The following is a 14,804-nucleotide window of genomic DNA, read 5'->3' on the forward strand; positions in this document are numbered from 1 at the left end:
CATCGCCACCCCCATCCCCCCCGCCGGTCCCTGGCAGGTCCAGCCCCTCCCAGCCTGACCCAGATACATCCCTGTTTGGGTCCGGAAAGGGAGGGGAGGGAAACAAGCACCGCGCCACCCACGACTCGGGAAGAGCAGGGCTCTGCGCCAGGGCCGCTCCATATCGCTGGGCCGCGACCCAGGGGAAGTTCTGGTCGGTCTGTGCCGGTCGTGAGGGAGGGGTGAGGAGGGCGCGGGGCAGGAGAGGGTGGGGGTTGCATTTCTACTCACAGCGTGTGCTCACGCTGGTGGTGGCGTGTAAAGCAGGGTGAGTGATGTGATAGGCACCGAACAGCAAGAAATAATCTCATTTACCTCTTTGCTTATGCTCACAAACCTCTTTCCTGGATGAAGTAGAAGAATAAGCTATAATTTACTTCCACTCTACTATGTCCTGTCTCTTGTAGTAAATCCAGACACTTGGGACATGTGGGAGAAATGAGTGGCCCCAGAGGAACCATAAGTTGCCCAAATTTCACTTTTACCGGCAAATAACATAGGGGTGTGGATGTGGATTTTGGGAAAGGTAGGCAGCTGTATGCTTCTGTCATGGACTATAAGACCTGAAACTACCCAAAAAAAGCTCCTCAATCTCCAAGTTCCACCCACCTCAGCACCTCCTGTGCTCTCAGCTAAGGGGAGTTAGAAATACAAGGAGTATGGCCATCAGTTTAGAGGCCCTTCCTCTCCACCCAGGGAATTATTGAGTGGCCAGGACATCTGCCCTTCAGTTGTTGGTGAGGCCATTGGAATGACCTAAACCTGAAACAGACCTCCTGGAAAAAGAACGGACCATCCCCAAAACTAATTAAATCCACTTGAAAGGACTTCATCCTGGGGCAGGAGAAGTACCACATGACTTGCAGAGAAGGAATCAGCCTTGGGTGAAAGGCAAAAGCTGAAAAGTTCAAGAGAAGCTAAATCCAGATGTGAAAAAAAGGTCCACCCAAACACCCCTTCCTGACCTGTCTGGAGGCAGTCTGGATCAGATGACTTGTCTCTTCCAGATCTGTGATTATATTTCCCTTCATTCTCCACCCCTATTCACTTATGACCCATTATTAGCCTGTGCAACTCTTCATCCTGCATAGCAGGTCTGACTTTCCTCAGTCCTCATCTGTACCTGTCCTTCAGATGGACCTTTCACTTTGAAGACAGTGTGTTCAGCTACTAGAGGAAGTTGGGAAATGCTCAAGAAAGTTAAGAGGAAAGAAAGTTATTGCAATTCTCATTTCTCTTGCAATAAAAACTACCACCCTAAAGAAGAGTTAATAAATAATGAAGTAAATTGCATATGACTTTAGCTATGCTATAGCAGATGATGAGGTAAAGAAAGGCAGGGTTCAGAGTGCCACTCCATCTATAGATGTCTGATTTTTTTTTATTCAATGAGAAATTTCAGAATTGACTGTAAAATTCATTTACAGTATACAGAACCAGATTCTCTTTCTGGAGATTAATGTTAGTTTGCTTATAACTTCAATATAGCATTGTAGCCAAATGAGTCAGTCTATTTTCTCAGTTAGATCCATTGTTTGTCTAATCTCCCAGGGCAGAGAGAGAACTAATTTACTACCAAACCATCTCCACCCTCTAAAAATGGAGAGTTACTTCTTCAACCAAATAGTCATTTGTGTTTCAGTCTGAACTGGCTTCTTCCTAAGGCAGTGACTCCTAATTTAGCTACTCACTAACCAATGATTCAAAGGTCTAGTATCTCCAACTTAGATTCAGTGACCTTAAGAGAGAACATTTTGTATTAACAGGATGGGTCAAGATGGAAAAGAAAAAATACATCTTTTTATTTTCTAAATCTATGAGTATCATATACATTACAACATAGATTACATATAAAATAACAACATAGAATATTTATAATTATAATCTTTTTTTTATAAATCTATACAACTAACAGTGTCACATACATAACATTAGTTGTTTGAAATTTTAAGTTTGTTTTCAATGCACCTAAAAACTTTGTCCCTTGGGGCGCCTGGGTGGCTCAGTCGGTTAACCGGCCGACTTTGGCTCAGGTCATGATCTCGCAGTTCGTGAGTTCAAGCCCCACGTCAGGCTCTGTGCTGATGGCTCAGAGCCTGGAGCCTGTTTTGGATTCTGTGTCTCCCTCTCTCTGACCCTCCCCGTTCATGCTCTGTCTCTCTGTCTCAAAAATAAATAAACGTTAAAAAAAAAAAAAACAAAACATTGTCCCTTTTCCTCTTTAGTCAGTCCTAAAAAATTTTATTAAGTGCATTCTTACCTATTCTTTGTCAGAAATTCCTCTTAGAAAAAGTTAAAACTATCAGTGATTTAAATCTCAGTATGTATTTAAATGTGCACCAAAGACTTGCTTCTAGCATGGGATGTTCCATGACTATCCCATAATTGTCCTGGTTTTTCTGCCAAAAGGCACTTTTTTTCTGAGGTGCAAGAAAGCGGAACCCATGTCTTAGGGAGAAATTAGAGTTTTGAGTTGTTGAAGCAGCTGAAATTGGTGGGGTAGCATATCTGTAAGTAGGTAGCTGTGAAAAAGGGAGCCCTAAAAGTCTACATGAAGACTCACCATGGGTCCTTGGCTAAAAGCTGAGCTGAATATAGACATATTAAGATTCTGCATAGCCTAGTAGAGATTGCCTACTGCATATCACACAGTGTTGAGAGACATTCAAGTTCCATCTCAGTGGTGTGGAGAACATCATCAAGCTTTTCAGCCATTCACTTTAGATGTTAGAAAGATCATCTCTTTAATGTAAGTGGCACACCTTTGTGTAGAAGTGTCATTTAGGTCAAAGATTCAAAACTTTGTTTCCCCACCTCACATACTCAAACAAAGAACAAAAACAAGATAGGCCAAAGGAAATTTACAAGAATAAAACCAACACTCATTAAAGGAAGACAACATAATCCAACACCCATTAAAGGAAGACCATATTTTAGAATTTACAATGTTGTGCATACAATAAAAAAAATAGGAAAGTGAAAAACCAAGAAAATGTGACTTATACTCAAGAAAAAGAAGTCAAAAGAAACTGACTTTGAGATGATCCAGATGTAGGAACAGGTGGGAAAAAATGTTTTAATAGCTTATGTTCAAGCATTTAAAGGAAAACATGATTACAATGAACAAATAGATGGATAATTTCAGTAGATAAATGAAAGCCATCAGAAACAAATGAAAATCTAGAACCAAAAAGTATAATGTCTGAAATGAAAAATTCACTGAATGGGCATAACAATAGGATGGAGTTGTCAGGAGAAAGGGATGATAAACGTAAAGATAGAACTTATCTGAGGAACAGAGAGAAAAGATACTGGAAGTTAAAGAAATGTAAACTCAGATATCTGTAGCACAATATCATGTAGTCTAATATATGTGCAAGGGGAGTTCCAAAAAGAAAGAAGAGAGGAAATGTGAAATTACATACATGTACATGAAAAGACACTGAATCAGATTTGTTCAATAGGATAGAACACAAGAGGGTCAGAAAACCCCAAGCAGAATAAATACGAAGCATATCACACCTATATACATTATGATCAGACTGTTTAAAACCAAATATGGGAAAAAAATCTCTAAAGCAGCCAAAGGCAATAGATACATTAAATACTAGTGGACAAGAATCTGAATTACAGCTAACTTTTCATTAGCGATAATTGGAGTCAGGAGTCAAAAAACCCACAAGTTTTTAAAAATGCTTAAAGAAAAGAATCTAGTCCACACAGAATTCTATAATAAGTGAAAAATATCCTTCAAAATTGAAAGAGGAGCTGTTCTTTGTTTCTTCTTCTTCCCCTTACCTTGGGAATAAGGATTACACTCCATGAATAAGGGCAAAACTGACACAGAGCAACACCAATAAAGTCTAAAACCAACTCTTTTTTTTAAAATTTTTTGAACGTGTATTTATTTTTGAGAGAGAAGAAGAGACAGAGAATGAACGGGGGAGGGGCAGAGAGAGCGGGAGACACAGAATCTGAAGCAGGCTCTAGTCTCCGAGCTGTCAGCACAGAGCCCCACGGGGGGCTCGAACTCACGAGCCTTGTGATCATGACCTGAGCCAAAGTCAGACACTCAACGGACTGAGCCACCCAGGTGCCCCTAAAACCAACTCTTGACAGGATCAAAGTGAGTCATAAGAAAACTCAACTCTCCCTGAAAGAACATAGTATCATTCAGGGTCTCTATACATTTTCATCCATCATATCCAGCATCAAACCTAAAAATTGAAACCCAGCAAGCAAATCAACAGAAAACAGACCCACAAGTAATTTAGAATTTTGATATGAGTTAAAAAATAACTTTTAAGAGTTCAAAAAATAACATAATTTTAACAGAGACTTGAAACTCATATAGAAAACTTAAATAAAAATCCTAGAACTGAGGGAGGGGAAGAAAATGTGTGACTGAAATTAAGAATTAGATAGATGGTTTGAGGAACTACCTAGAATCAACAGAACAGTGGACTAGTAAACAAGAAGAGGAATCAATAAAAAAATATCCAGATAATGCACAGAATTAAAAGGATCTAAGATATAGGGACACTTGGGTGGCTCAGTCCGTTAAGCATCCGACTTCAGCTCAGGTCATGATCTCGCAGTCCGTGGGTCCCAGCCCCACGTCAAGCTCTGTGCTGACAGCTCAGAGCCTGGAGCCTGCTTCAGATTCTGTGTCTCCCTCTCTTTCTGACCCTCTCTTGCTCATGTGCTCTCTCTCTCTCTCAAAAAACAAGCAAAACAAAAAAAAAAACCCATTAAAAAACATTTAAAAGGACATAAAATACAGAAAAGAAAATAAGGTATAGAGTGAAAATGTCTAACCAGATATAACTGGAGATCTGGAAAAAGAGGAGAGAGAGAATGGGACTAAAGAAATATTTCTGAGAATTTTCCAAAATGATGGAAGAAAGAAACCCACATATTCAAGAAATCTACAAACGTGAAGTAGAACAAACACAGGCAAAAAACCATTCTTAGGCACATCACACTTAAGTTGCTGACAAAGACAAGGAGAAAATATTAAAGCTGCATGAAAAGACAGACACAGTAGCTTCGTGGGAGAGACCATAAGCTATGGTTGGCTTTTCAACAGAAACTATTGAAATCAGAAGACAGTGGAATGACATTAAAAAAAAAAAAGAGGGGTGGTGGGTGGGACTGCTGATCAGGAATTCTATAATCATTGTAAGGATCCTTCAAAAATGAAGACAAGGGTGCCTGAGTGGCTCAGTTGGTTAAGCATCCGACTTGGGGTCAGGTCATGCATGATCTTGCAGTTCACGAATTCGAATCCGCATCAGGTTCTGTGCTGACAGCTCAGAGCCCAGAGCCTGCTTCAGATTCTGTGTCTCCCTCTCTCTGTCCCTCCCCAGCTCATGCTCTGTCTCTCTCTCTCAAAAATAAATAAACATTTAAAAAAATGAAGACAAAACCAAGATGCTTTCAAACAAAAGCTAAGAAAATAAGTACTAAGCCAGTTCTTTAGACTGAAGGAAAATTATATACCACATGATATTACGGGATTTCAGGAAAGAATAAACACTGGGAAGAGTAAATCTGTGGGAAAACATAAGATAGTATTAACTACTAAAACAGGAAATGATTATAATATCTTGTGAGGCTTAAAACATGTGGAAGGAAAATGTATGACATCACTAGCACAAAAAGCAGGCGGGGGTACTCTGATTCTAGGTAAGATGGAGTAAGTACACCTGGCCTCTCCCACTGAATACAGAGATAAAACTTGGAAAGAATGCATAGAGAAGCTATTTGAGGACCATGAAAAGTAAATGGTAGTAGGTGGATTAAAGAAAACTGAAATTTTAAGTACTAATAAGTTAGGATGAATTTCTTATTTTGTTATCTCTTCTGGTATCCTGCAGGCTGGACCCAAGGTAGTCAAATACTTGAAGTGGGTACCTTGCATTGATAGAGAGACCTACAGGTGAAGTCTCCAGAGAAGCCCTCAGGTTTTGATTCAAGGAGCATGAAAAGGGACTTGTAACATACCAGAGAGAGTGGAGGAAATCCCCTCCGTGCCATCACCCAACCCCATTTCTCTTACACCTGGCAGTAGTGATAGTGGCAACAATGAGAGACCATATGTGTCTAAAACTCTAAGAGATGGGAAAAATCCTCTCCAAAAAGAGTAGCTGTGGTCTCAAGAAAGCAGGACAAAATTCCATTGCCTTCTCCCCCTCCCCACCCCCTGACTTTTTCTTTCTCTTCTGCTGTGTGGCTCCAGAAATGGGTAGTCACAGAATGTAAGTGGCAGAGTGAGATAACTAAAGCCATAGTTCCTGCCCAGAGGACCAAGAAGGGGATTCTTTGAGAACCAGAAAATAACTGGTAAGTCAGGGAGAATGAAGAACTTGGGAAAGTGATCCTGTAACATTATATGTGAACTCCTGTGCCTACTTCCTAAGCTGTGTACATGTGAATCTGACTCTAAAGACTTTGAGACAGACCACCTCCCAGGTCCCAGACAAACCATCTTACACACATGAGAAGGGCATGAATGGCATCGCAAAAGCTTTGAAAATTAAGATAACATTAGAACATGAAGCCACAGAAAGTTGGGCAGAATTTTTAGCCTGAACACAACTGGGTTGATTGTATGCTAAAACAAGACTATCAACATCCTCCATAGAACTTTTTTTTTTTTAAGTTTATTTATTTTTGAGTGAGTATAGATGTGCACGTGTGAGTCGGGGAGAGGCAGAGAGAATGAGAGAGAGAAACCCAAGCCGGCTCTGCACTGTCAGTGCAAAGCCTGATATGGGGCTTGATCCCACGAACCCTGAGATCATGACCTGAGCTGAAATCAAGAGTTGGATGCTTAACTGACCAAGCCACCCAGTGCCCCCATAGGACTTAATCTAGACCCAGAGTCTCTTAACAATCTATTCAAAATATCCAGGATACAATAAAAATTGCTTGGCATGCAAAGAACCAGGCAAATTCCAAATCATATAGGAAAAGGTAATCTATAGACACTAATTCCTAGATGACACAGATGTTGAAGTTATCAAAGACTTTCAAAGCAATTATTATGAAAATTCTCCAAGAAGTAAGGATGAATACTTTTGAAACAAATGGATAATAGAAAATAGCAAAGAAACAGAAAACAGAAAGAGGAACCACACAGAAGTTTTAGAACTGAAAAATGTATACATTATCTTTCACAGTGATATAGTGAAATATCTATCTCACTAGACAAGACCAAGAGCAAAATGGAGATGAAAGTGTGAGTGAATGTGAAGACGGATCAATAGAAATTATGCAGACCTAAAAAACAGAAGGAAACAAAGACTGAACGGAAGTAAAGCCTCAAGGATCTGTGGAACAATTCCACAAGGTGTAACATGTCATGGAATTCTGGAAGGAGATGAGAAACATCCCATTGCAACAAAAAAATATTTGCAAAAATAATGGCTAAAAACTTCCTAAATTTTGTCAAAGGTATAAACCTAGAGATTCTAAAAGCTCAGCAAACTCCACACAGGATAAACTTAAAGACACCCATGCCAAGACACATCAGAATGAAACTGCTGAAAGCTAAGGGCAAAGATAAAATCTTAAAAGCTGACAGAAACAAATGATGCATTACTTAAGAGGAACAAAGGAAAATGATGATTTGAATGAAAATAGATTTCTCATCAGAAATTATGAAAGCAGAAGGGAATTAAACAATATATTTTTAAAGCTCTGAAAAAAATAACCCTCAGCCCAGAATTCTTTTTTCTTTTTCTTTTCTTTCTTTTTTTTTTAATAGGCTTCATGCCCAGTGCAGAGGCCAACATGGGTCCATGACCCTGAGATCAAGACCTGAGGTGAGATTAAGAGTCAAATGCTTAACTGACTGAGCCACCCAGGTGCCCCAGCCCAGAATTCTATATACAATGAAAATATCCTTTATGAATAAAAGGGAAATAAAGACACTCTCAGAGGAAAGGAAACAAAGAATTTATCATCAGCAGACCTGTTCTAAAATGAATGCTAAGAGAATTTCTTAAGACAAAAAGGAAATGATAAAAGAAGGAAACTTGAAAATTTTGGAATGCAGGAAAGGCAAGAGAAATGGTAAATAGCTAGGTAAATATAAACTTCTACTTCTCTCCAGTTATTTAAAACATGCTTGATGGTTGAAGGCAAAAACAGGTCACAGTCTGATAGTGTTTTCATTGTATGTAGATGTAATGCATAAGAATCTACAATATCAAGTGGGGAGGGTAAAGGGACATTTATATGGTGATAACTTTCTACATTCCACTTGAAGTTAGAAAATGTTTACTTTAGAATCAGCTGTAAAAAGTTATGCATATATAACATAATCCCCCAAACAATGATTATACAAAGAGATACAGCAAAGAACAAAAAAAATTAAACTTCAAATAATACAAAAGAAGGTAAGAAAGAGGACCAGAGCAATGAAAAACAAAAGTAGGAGACAAAATAAATGGTAGACCCAAATCAAGACATATCAATAATTATATAAAATATATATGGTCCCAACACAAAAATTTAAAAACAAAGATTGAATATATAAAAACCGAAGACCCAACTATGTGCTATCTATAAGAAACTCACTTCAAATATAATAATGCAGGTAGACAAAAAAGGAGGCTAGAAGAAGATACATCGCATAAACACTAACTAAAAGAAAGCTGGGTTGATATGTCAATATCAAAGTAGGTTTCTGAGCAAAAATATTTACCTGGATAATGAGGGACATGACATAATTATGAGGGCCAATATACCAAGAAGAAATACAGTACTAAATGTTTACGCACCAAAAAATAGGCTTTCAAACTATATGAAGGAAAAATTTACTGAACTGTAAGAAAAAACAGACAAATTAAAAATTATAGTTGATAGCAACATTCCACTCTCAGTAGTTGATAGAATGAGCAGACAGAAAATTACCAAGATATAGAACTCAGCAATACCTTCAACCAACTGAATTTAGTTTTTTATAGAATGTCACACTACAATAGCAGAATATACATTCTTTTCAAGTGAACATGAAACATTCACTAAGAGAGATGGTATGGTGGGTAATATACATTGACAAATTAAAAGAGGTGAAATTGTACAAAATATCTTCCTTTTTAAAAAAAATTTATTTTGAGAGAGAGAAAGAGCATGAGCAGGGGAGGGGAAGAGGGGGAGAGAGAGAATCCCAAGCAGGTTTCACACTGGTAGCACAGAGCCTGATGTGGGGCTCAATCCCATGAACTGTGGGATCATTACCTGAGCCAAAACCAAGAGTCAGATGCTTAACCAACTGGGCCGTCCATCCACCCCGAATTATGCTCCTTGATTGAAATGGAATGCAATGGAAAATCAGTAAGAGAAAGAAATCAAGAAAATCTCCAAGCTTTTGGAAATTAAGCAACATACGTCTAAATAATGTGTGGGTCAAGGAAGTGTCAAAGGATATTTCAAAATATTTTGAACTGAATAAAAATACATTATTATGAAACCATGTTTAATATTCTAAGTCAAGAATAAATAGTATAATCTCTAGGTTAACCAGTAAAGAAATAATACAATGAATAACTTTTCCAGTTATCTATTGCTATATAACAAAGTACCTTCCTCCCAAATTACTGCTTTTTAAAAAAATGCAATTAAAAAAAATTCAAGTATAATTAACATTCAGTGTTTCATGGTTTCAGGTGTTCAGTATAGCAATTCCGTAATTCTACATGGTGCTCATCACAGTAAGTGTACTCTGATCTTCACCTATTTCACCCATCTCCTTGCCTTCCCCACCCCTTGCTCTGGCAACCACTGATTTGCTCTCTGTATTTGTCTATATTTTTGTTTGTCTTTTTTTCCCTTTGTTTGTTTTGTTTCTTAAATTCCACATATGAGTGAAATCATATGGTATTTGTCTTTCTCTGACGTATTTCACTTATCATGATACTCTCTAAGTCCATCCATGTTGCTGCAAATGGCAGTATTTCATTCTTTTTTATGACTAATATTCCATCTAAATTACTGCTTTTTAAAAATAGAGACTTAACATGTAACTAATTTTAGGTGTACAACTTAATGATTGATGTATATATTGTGAAATACCATAATAAGTTTAGTTAATGTCTATCACTACACATAGTTAAAATTATTTTTCTTTCTTGTGATGAGAACTTTCAAGATTTACTATATAACAACTTTCAAATCTACAGTATAATATGGTTCATTATAGTCTCCATGCTGTATGCTACATCACTAAGACTTATTTATCTTATAACTGGGAGTTTGTACCTTTTGACCACCTTCATCTGCTTCACCCACCCCGCATCCCATCACTGGCCACCACCAATCTGTTTGTTGTATCTGTGAGTCATTTAAAAAAATGTTGAGATTCCACACATAAATAATGATACGGTATTTTCTTTGACTTACTTCACTTAGCATAATGCTTTTGAGGTCCTTCCATGTTTAAAAATAAGATTTCCTTATTTTGAAAGACTGAATAATATTCCATTACACACACACACACACACACACACACACACACACACACACATACACATACACACACACACACACACACACACACACACACACCATTTTCTTTACTTATCTCCTAAGGGACACTTAGGTTGTTTCCACGTCTTGGGTATTGTGAATAATGCTACAATGAACATGGGGATAAAGATATCTTTTTGAGATACTGATTTAATTTCCTTCAGATAAATGCCCAGAAGTGAAATTGCTGGATCATATGGTAGTTCTAATTTTATTTCTTTGAGGAACATCCGTACTGTTTTCCATAGTGGTGCTACCAGTTTACATTCCCCATAAATAGTGCACAAGGGTTCTCTTTTCTTCACATCCTTGTCCACGCTTATTTCTTGTCTTTTTTTGATAATAGCTATTATAATAGGTGTTAGGTAATATCTCACTGTGGTTTTGATTTGCATTTCCCGCATTAGTGATGTTGAGCACCTTGTCCTGTCCTGCTGGTCATCTGTAGGTTGTCTTTGGAATAATGTATATTCAGGTATATTTTCTCATTTATTAATTGGGTTTTTTTCCTATTGAGTTGTATAAGTTCTTTATATATGTTTTGGATATTAATCCCTTATCAGATAAGTAATGTTCAAATATTTTCTCTCATTCTGTAAGTTGTCCTTTCACTTTATTGATGGTTTCTTTTGTTGTACAGAAGCTTCTTAGTTTGATGTAGTCCCACTTGTTTATTTTTGCTGTTGTTGTCTCTGCCTTTGTTGTCAAATCCAAAAAATCATTACCAAAACAGATGTCCAAGAGTTTACCACCCATGTTTTCTTCTAGGAGTTTTATGGTTTCTGGTCTTACATTCATGTCTTTAATCCATTTTGAGTTGATTTTTGTGAATAGTGCAAGATAATGGTGCAGTTTCATTGTTTTGTATGTGGCTGTCCAGTTTTTCCAATATCATTAATTGAAAAGACTATCCTTTCCCCAATGTATATTTCTGGCTCCTTTGTTGTAAATTAACTGGCCAAATATGTGTGGGTTTATTTTTGGGCCCTGTATTTGGCTTCATTGGTCTATGTGTTGGTTTATATACCAAAAATCATACTGTTTTGGTTATTATAGCTGTGTAATAGTTTGGCATATGGAAGTGTGAGGCCTCCAGCTTTGTTTCTCAAGATTGCTTTGGCTATTTAGGGTCTTTGTGGTTCCATACAAATTTTAGGATTATTCCATTTCTGTGAAAATGCCTTCAGAATTTTGAAAGGGATTGCACTGAATTTGTAGATTGCTTTGGTTTATATGGACATTTTAACAATGGTAATTCTTCTAATCCATGAGCATGAAATATCTTTCCATTTATTGTGTCTTCTTTAATTTCTTTCATCAATGTCTTAGTTTTTGGTGTACATGTCTTTCACCTCTTTGGTTAAAGTTATTTCTAAGTATTTTATTCTTTTTGATGCAATTGTAAATATGATTATTCTCATAATCCTCTTCCTGATAATTTATCAATAGTGTAGAAATGTAACTGACTTTTGTGTATTGATTTTCTATCCTGAAATTTTACTGAATTTTTTTCTAACATTTTTGGTCAAGTCTTTAGGGTTTTCTATGTATAATATCATCTCATCTGCAAAAAGAGACAGTTATATTTCTTTCTTTCTGATTTGAATGACTTACTTCCCCCCCTGGCCTAATTGCTCTGGCTAGGACTGCCAGTACTATGTTGAATAAAAGTGGCAAGAGTGGGCATCTTTGTCATATTTCTGGTCTTGGAAGAAACCTTTTATTTTTTCACTGTTGAGTACAATCCTAGCTTAGGTCTTTGTTGTGTTGAGATACATTTCCTCTCTAGCCAGTCTGTTGAGAATTTTTATCAGGAATGGATGTTGAATTTTGTCAAATGCTTTTTCTGTATCTATTGAGATGATTATGTGATTTTTTACCCTTCCTTTTGTTAATGTGGTGTATTACATTGATTTGTGGATGTTGAAACATCCTTGCATCCTGGAATGAATCCCAGTTGATCATCCTGTAAGATCCTTTTAATATATTATTGTATACAGTTAGCTAATATTTTGTTGAGAATTTTTACATCTTTGTTTATCAGAGATATTGGTCTGTAATTTCTTTTCTTGTAGTCACCTTGTCTAGTTTTGGTATCAGGGTAATAATGCTGGCTTCATAAGTTTAGTAATGTTCTCTTCTCTTCTATTTTTTGGAAGAGTTTGAGAAGGATTGATATTAATTAATCTTTAAATGTTTGGTAGAGGGGCACCTGGATGGCTCAGTCAGTTAAGCATCTGACTCCTGATTTCAGCTCAGGTCATGATCTTGGGGTTCTTGAGATCAAGCCTTGCATGGGGCTCTGTACTGTCAGCTCAGAGCCTGCTTAGAATTCTGTCTCTCCCTCTCTTTCTGCCCCTCCTTTGCTCATGTTTTCTCTCTCTCTTTCAAAAATAAATAAACATTAAAAAAAAAGTTTGGTAGAATTCACCAGTGAAGCCATATGGTCCTATTTTTTTCTTTCCTTTCCTTTCCTTTCCTTTCCTTTCCTTTCCTTTCCTTTCCTTTCCTTTCCTTTCCTTTCCTTTCCTTCTCTTCTCTTCTTCTCTTTTCTTTTCTTTCTGTGAGAGACAGAGAGGGATAGCACACATGAGCAGGGGAGGGGAAAAGGGAGAGGGAGAGAGAGAATCTTAATCTTAAGCAGACTCCATTCTCTTAATGGAGCAGAGCTCATTGGTTGTGGTGGGGGGGGGGGTTCAATCCCACCACAGTGAGATGATGACATGAGCTGAAATCAAGAGTTGGAGGCTTAGCCAACTGAGCCACCCAGGCACCCACATATGGTTCTGACTTTTGTTTGTTGTAAAGTTACTGATTCAGTCTCCTACCTAGTAATAGGTCTGATTGGATTTCCTCTTTTTGCTTGATTCAGTCTTAATATGTTGTGTTTCTAGGACTTCATCCATTTCTTCTAGGTTTTCCAATTTGTTGGTGTATAATTGTTCGTAGTAGTTCCATGAGCCTTTGTATTTCTGTGGTATCTGTTATAATATCTCTTTCATTTCTAATTTTGAGGCCACTCTCTTTTTCTTGGTGAGTCTAAAGGTTGGTCAATTTTATTTATCCTTTCGAAGAACAAGCTCTTAATTTCATTGATCCTTTCTACTGTCATTTTAGTCTCTATTTCATTTATTTCCTGACCTTTGTTATTGCATTCCTTTTATTAACTTTGGGCTTTGTTCTTCTTTTTCTAGCTCCTTGAAGTATAAGATTTGTTTCTTAATGTGTGAACTTCTGTTAGAACTGCTTTTGCTACATCCTATAAGTTTTGGTGTTTCCATTGTTATCTGTCTCAAGATATTTTAAGATTTCTCTTTGATTTCTTCTCTGACCTATCATTTGTTCAGTAGAACGGTGTTTTACATCCACATATTTGTGGATTTTCTAGTTTTCCTATAGTAATTGATTTCTACTTAAAAAAAATTTTTTTTTGCATCTATTTATTTTTGAGAGACACAGAGAGACAGCATGAGCAGGGGAGGGGCAGAGATAGAGAGGGAGACACAGAACTTGAAGCAGGCTCCAGGCTCTGAGCTGTCATCACAGAGATCGATGCGGGGCTCGAACTCACAGACCGTGAGATCATGACCTGAGCCGAAGTCAGACGCTCAACCGACTGAACCACCCAGGTGCCCGATTTCTACTTTTATAACATTAGTGGTTTGAAAAACTTCTTGATATGATTTCTTCTTAAACTTATAAAGACTTGTTTTGTGGCCTAACATATGATCTGGAGAATTTTCACTGTGCATTGAAGAAGGATGTATATTCTGCTGCATTTGGGTAGAACATTCTGTAAATATTTTTTAAGTCCATCACTAGTAGTTAAAGAAGTACAAGATAGAACAGAAACAACTTTATTGAATCCATCAGTAGGAGAAAGTGTCAGTCAGTTAATATTAAGTATTGGTATGGCTTTGGGGTAGGTAATGGATGCTCATACACTGTTGAAAGTTCTGTAAATTAATATAGGCTCCTTGAAGAACAGTATAGGAGTGATACAGTAAGGCTCTCACCTGGAAACACATGGTGGGATAATTCAAGGAGGTTTGATTTATAGAGACTATTTTTGAAGGTGTAGGCAGAGGAACTGTTACCATCCTCCAACTGTAAGGCACGGGTGTGAAAGTGAAGGTTCTTGGAACCCAGAAGGAATGAATCTTGTAGCGGTGCAGTGCCCTTCAGTTGAAGGACACAGAGAGCAATGTTGCAGGGAGGAGAGCCATGTG

The sequence above is a fragment of the Leopardus geoffroyi genome, chromosome A2 (assembly GCF_018350155.1).
Source record: "Leopardus geoffroyi isolate Oge1 chromosome A2, O.geoffroyi_Oge1_pat1.0, whole genome shotgun sequence".
NCBI lineage: Eukaryota > Metazoa > Chordata > Mammalia > Carnivora > Felidae > Leopardus > Leopardus geoffroyi.